General features: G+C 49.4%; 5 non-coding genes and 5 pseudogenes across 5 annotated transcripts; all 10 read left to right on the top strand.

The window, feature by feature from the left end:
• LOC130168714 (5S ribosomal RNA) overlaps positions 1 to 98 on the top strand; it is a 108-nt pseudogene extending 10 nt beyond the window's left edge.
• Positions 99 to 1,570: 1,472 nt separating this feature from the next.
• LOC130168643 (5S ribosomal RNA) lies at positions 1,571 to 1,687 on the top strand. Its single transcript, XR_008827658.1, has one exon. It is a non-coding gene; the product is annotated as a 5S ribosomal RNA (ribosomal RNA).
• A 269-nt stretch (positions 1,688 to 1,956) lies between these two features.
• LOC130168722 (5S ribosomal RNA) lies at positions 1,957 to 2,063 on the top strand (annotated as a pseudogene).
• Positions 2,064 to 2,333: 270 nt separating this feature from the next.
• Positions 2,334 to 2,448, top strand: LOC130168735 (5S ribosomal RNA; annotated as a pseudogene).
• A 274-nt stretch (positions 2,449 to 2,722) lies between these two features.
• LOC130168741 (5S ribosomal RNA) lies at positions 2,723 to 2,836 on the top strand (annotated as a pseudogene).
• Positions 2,837 to 3,106: 270 nt separating this feature from the next.
• Positions 3,107 to 3,213, top strand: LOC130168733 (5S ribosomal RNA; annotated as a pseudogene).
• Positions 3,214 to 3,488: 275 nt separating this feature from the next.
• LOC130168438 (5S ribosomal RNA) lies at positions 3,489 to 3,607 on the top strand. Its single transcript, XR_008827461.1, has one exon. It is a non-coding gene; the product is annotated as a 5S ribosomal RNA (ribosomal RNA).
• A 275-nt stretch (positions 3,608 to 3,882) lies between these two features.
• Positions 3,883 to 4,001, top strand: LOC130168437 (5S ribosomal RNA). The gene has a single exon (XR_008827460.1). It is a non-coding gene; the product is annotated as a 5S ribosomal RNA (ribosomal RNA).
• Positions 4,002 to 4,271: 270 nt separating this feature from the next.
• Positions 4,272 to 4,389, top strand: LOC130168580 (5S ribosomal RNA). The gene has a single exon (XR_008827597.1). It is a non-coding gene; the product is annotated as a 5S ribosomal RNA (ribosomal RNA).
• Positions 4,390 to 4,659: 270 nt separating this feature from the next.
• On the top strand, positions 4,660 to 4,778 carry LOC130168592 (5S ribosomal RNA). The gene has a single exon (XR_008827609.1). It is a non-coding gene; the product is annotated as a 5S ribosomal RNA (ribosomal RNA).
• Positions 4,779 to 5,000: the final 222 nt, after the last annotated feature.

The raw sequence follows: 5,000 nt of genomic DNA, 5'->3' as shown, positions 1-5,000 counted from the left end.
ATACCACTCTGAACACGCCCGATCTCGGAAGCCAAGCAGGGTCGGCCTGGTTAGTACTTGGATGGGAGACCGCCTGGGAATACCAGGTGCTGTAAGCTTTTTGGCATCTCTTTGCAATCAGCAGAGGACGCTGCTGCTCCTGCTTCAACAACCTGTTACTCTGCACCTGGCTGCACTTTTGGGGACAGCACAGATCACAATGTAAAGACACTTTTGTATTAAAATGTTACAAAGTTGACATGTTGAGAGCCAAAGCAACAAGCAAACGCTGAAAAGGAAAGGCTCCTGCGCTAGACATAAACACGTAGCTTGTGCTACAGAAAATGGACCCAGTGAATAGCTCCCTAAGCTTAACATGTCCTATGATAACTATTAATTTAGCTGTACAGACTAATGAGCAGTGATAACTAACATGTCTTTGGGGTCATCAGGTGGGAACCTCCTTTCACCAGTGTTTCGTCTAGTTGGTCCCACAACACCTCCAGGAGGCTAGACAGTGATCACTGGCGTCCCAGAGTCACTCCCCTAATGCCAGCCATCACTGCTCCTCACACCACCATTTTCTTTATCTTGCCTATGCTACCACAAACAACACCATCATCAACTCTGACAAAACACACTAGCAGATTCAGCAAACAAACTCCCCTGCACAGTTGGAGAAAGTGGCGGCCATTTTGAAGGAGGCAGAGTCAAGGAGAGAAGCCTTTTTGAGCTAAACTCTCCCCCGCCGGATTAGGCTGTACTCTTGCCCCCCCCCACCCCCCCCACTCTCCAAGACAATGAGGGATGTAGAGTCAGGGAGAGGGGCCTTTTTAGGCTGGCTCTCCCCCGCCGGATTAGGCTGTGCTCTACACCTCATACTCTAACACCACACCATGCAACTCACCTAAAACAAACAAACTCACCTAAACAGCCAAAGACACACCACAAACCAATTCGATACAAGCAAACAATACAGGCCACCTCACCTGGACTAACCGCATGGTCTCAAAGAGGCTCACACAGGCCACACCCCCACTTAAAAACACTTCCTCTTCCTGGATTTCTTCCTTGCTTCTCCTAAGAGTCTATCTATCCTAAGTGCTCCCCCTGCTGGGCCCCCAGCTACCATTACTCCTTCTCATCCAAATCCACTGACTGGATCTTGCTGCCTCATCTGACATGTCCTTTACAATTTTCCTCACACTCTGTCCACTTGCTCCTAACTCCCTCACCAAAGAGCGCCCGATCTCGGAAGCCAAGCAGGTCGGGCCTGGTTAGTACTTGGATGGAGACCGCCTGGAATACCAGGTGCTGTAAGCTTTTTGCATCTCTTTGCAATCAGCAGAGGACGCTGCTGCTCCTGCTTCAACAACCTGTTACTCTGCACCTGGCTGCACTTTTGGGGACAGCACAGATCACAATGTAAAGACACTTTTGTATTAAAATGTTACAAAGTTGACATGTTGAGAGCCAAAGCAACAAGCAAACGCTGAAAAGGAAAGGCTCCTGCGCTAGACATAAACACGTAGCTTCGTGCATGAAGGACATGATCGTCATGTTTAAAGAGGGTATTTGTCGCGCTCCTCTCGCTTACGGCCATACCACTCTGAACGCGCCCGATCTCGTCGATCTCGGAAGCCAAGCAGGGTCGGCCTGGTTAGTACTTGGATGGGAGACCGCCTGGGAATACCAGGTGCTGTAAGCTTTTTGCATCTCTTTGCAATCAGCAGAGGACGCTGCTGCTCCTGCTTCAACAACCTGTTACTCTGCACCTGGCTGCACTTTTGGGGACAGCACAGATCACAATGTAAAGACACTTTTGTATTAAAATGTTACAAAGTTGACATGTTGAGAGCCAAAGCAACAAGCAAACGCTGAAAAGGAAAGGCTCCTGCGCTAGACAGAAACACGTAGCTTCGTGCATGAAGGACATGATCGTCATGTTTAAAGAGGGTATTTGTCGCGCTCCCTCTCGCTTACGGCCATACCACTCTGAACGCGCCCGATCTCGGAAGCCAAGCAGGGTCGGGCCTGGTTAGTACTTGGATGGAGACCGCCTGGAATACCAGGTGCTGTAAGCTTTTTGGCATCTCTTTGCAATCAGCAGAGGACGCTGCTGCTCCTGCTTCAACAACCTGTTACTCTGCACCTGGCTGCACTTTTGGGGACAGCACAGATCACAATGTAAAGACACTTTTGTATTAAAATGTTACAAAGTTGACATGTTGAGAGCCAAAGCAACAAGCAAACGCTGAAAAGGAAAGGCTCCTGCGCTAGACAGAAACACGTAGCTTCGTGCATGAAGGACATGATCGTCATGTTTAAAGAGGGTATTTGTCGCGCTCCCTCTCGCTTACGGCCATACCACTCTGAACACGCCCGATCTCGTCCGATCTCGAAGCCAAGCAGGGTCGGCCTGGTTAGTACTTGGATGGAGACCGCCTGGAATACCAGGTGCTGTAAGCTTTTTCGCATCTCTTTGCAATCAGCAGAGGACGCTGCTGCTCCTGCTTCAACAACCTGTTACTCTGCACCTGGCTGCACTTTTGGGGACGGGACAGCACAGATCACAATGTAAAGACACTTTTGTATTAAAATGTTACAAAGTTGACATGTTGAGAGCCAAAGCAACAAGCAAACGCTGAAAAGGAAAGGCTCCTGCGCTAGACATAAACACGTAGCTTCGTGCATGAAGGACATGATCGTCATGTTTAAAGAGGGTATTTGTCGCGCTCCTCTCGCTTACGGCCATACCACTCTGAACGCGCCGATCTCGTCCGATCTCGAAGCCAAGCAGGTCGGGCCTGGTTAGTACTTGGATGGAGACCGCCTGGAATACCAGGTGCTGTAAGCTTTTTCGCATCTCTTTGCAATCAGCAGAGGACGCTGCTGCTCCTGCTTCAACAACCTGTTACTCTGCACCTGGCTGCACTTTTGGGGACAGCACAGATCACAATGTAAAGACACTTTTGTATTAAAATGTTACAAAGTTGACATGTTGAGAGCCAAAGCAACAAGCAAACGCTGAAAAGGAAAGGCTCCTGCGCTAGACATAAACACGTAGCTTCGTGCATGAAGGACATGATCGTCATGTTTAAAGAGGGTATTTGTCGCGCTCCCTCTCGCTTACGGCCATACCACTCTGAACACGCCCGATCTCGGAAGCCAAGCAGGGTCGGCCTGGTTAGTACTTGGATGGAGACCGCCTGGGAATACCAGGTGCTGTAAGCTTTTTGGCATCTCTTTGCAATCAGCAGAGGACGCTGCTGCTCCTGCTTCAACAACCTGTTACTCTGCACCTGGCTGCACTTTTGGGGACGGGACAGCACAGATCACAATGTAAAGACACTTTTGTATTAAAATGTTACAAAGTTGACATGTTGAGAGCCAAAGCAACAAGCAAACGCTGAAAAGGAAAGGCTCCTGCGCTAGACATAAACACGTAGCTTCGTGCATGAAGGACATGATCGTCATGTTTAAAGAGGGTATTTGTCGCGCTCCCTCTCGCTTACGGCCATACCACTCTGAACACGCCCGATCTCGTCCGATCTCGGAAGCCAAGCAGGGTCGGGCCTGGTTAGTACTTGGATGGGAGACCGCCTGGGAATACCAGGTGCTGTAAGCTTTTTGGCATCTCTTTGCAATCAGCAGAGGACGCTGCTGCTCCTGCTTCAACAACCTGTTACTCTGCACCTGGCTGCACTTTTGGGGACGGGACAGCACAGATCACAATGTAAAGACACTTTTGTATTAAAATGTTACAAAGTTGACATGTTGAGAGCCAAAGCAACAAGCAAACGCTGAAAAGGAAAGGCTCCTGCGCTAGACATAAACACGTAGCTTCGTGCATGAAGGACATGATCGTCATGTTTAAAGAGGGTATTTGTCGCGCTCCCTCTCGCTTACGGCCATACCACTCTGAACACGCCCGATCTCGTCCGATCTCGGAAGCCAAGCAGGGTCGGGCCTGGTTAGTACTTGGATGGGAGACCGCCTGGGAATACCAGGTGCTGTAAGCTTTTTGGCATCTCTTTGCAATCAGCAGAGGACGCTGCTGCTCCTGCTTCAACAACCTGTTACTCTGCACCTGGCTGCACTTTTGGGGACAGCACAGATCACAATGTAAAGACACTTTTGTATTAAAATGTTACAAAGTTGACATGTTGAGAGCCAAAGCAACAAGCAAACGCTGAAAAGGAAAGGCTCCTGCGCTAGACATAAACACGTAGCTTCGTGCATGAAGGACATGATCGTCATGTTTAAAGAGGGTATTTGTCGCGCTCCCTCTCGCTTACGGCCATACCACTCTGAACGCGCCGATCTCGTCCGATCTCGGAAGCCAAGCAGGGTCGGGCCTGGTTAGTACTTGGATGGGAGACCGCCTGGGAATACCAGGTGCTGTAAGCTTTTTGGCATCTCTTTGCAATCAGCAGAGGACGCTGCTGCTCCTGCTTCAACAACCTGTTACTCTGCACCTGGCTGCACTTTTGGGGACAGCACAGATCACAATGTAAAGACACTTTTGTATTAAAATGTTACAAAGTTGACATGTTGAGAGCCAAAGCAACAAGCAAACGCTGAAAAGGAAAGGCTCCTGCGCTAGACATAAACACGTAGCTTCGTGCATGAAGGACATGATCGTCATGTTTAAAGAGGGTATTTGTCGCGCTCCCTCTCGCTTACGGCCATACCACTCTGAACACGCCCGATCTCGTCCGATCTCGGAAGCCAAGCAGGGTCGAGCCTGGTTAGTACTTGGATGGGAGACCGCCTGGGAATACCAGGTGCTGTAAGTTTTTTGGAACTCTTTGCAATCAGCAGAGGACGCTGCTGCTCCTGCTTCAACAACCTGTTACTCTGCACCTGGCTGCACTTTTGGGGACAGCACAGATCACAATGTAAAGACACTTTTGTATTAAAATGTTACAAAGTTGACATGTTGAGAGCCAAAGCAACAAGCAAACGCTGAAAAGGAAAGGCTCCTGCGCTAGACATAAACACGTAGCTTCGTGCATGAA

The sequence above is a fragment of the Seriola aureovittata genome, chromosome 4 (assembly GCF_021018895.1).
Source record: "Seriola aureovittata isolate HTS-2021-v1 ecotype China chromosome 4, ASM2101889v1, whole genome shotgun sequence".
NCBI classification, from domain to species: Eukaryota; Metazoa; Chordata; class Actinopteri; order Carangiformes; family Carangidae; genus Seriola; species Seriola aureovittata.
The sequence above is the reverse complement of the archived record's forward strand: the minus strand, read 5'-3'. Positions and strand labels throughout refer to the sequence as shown.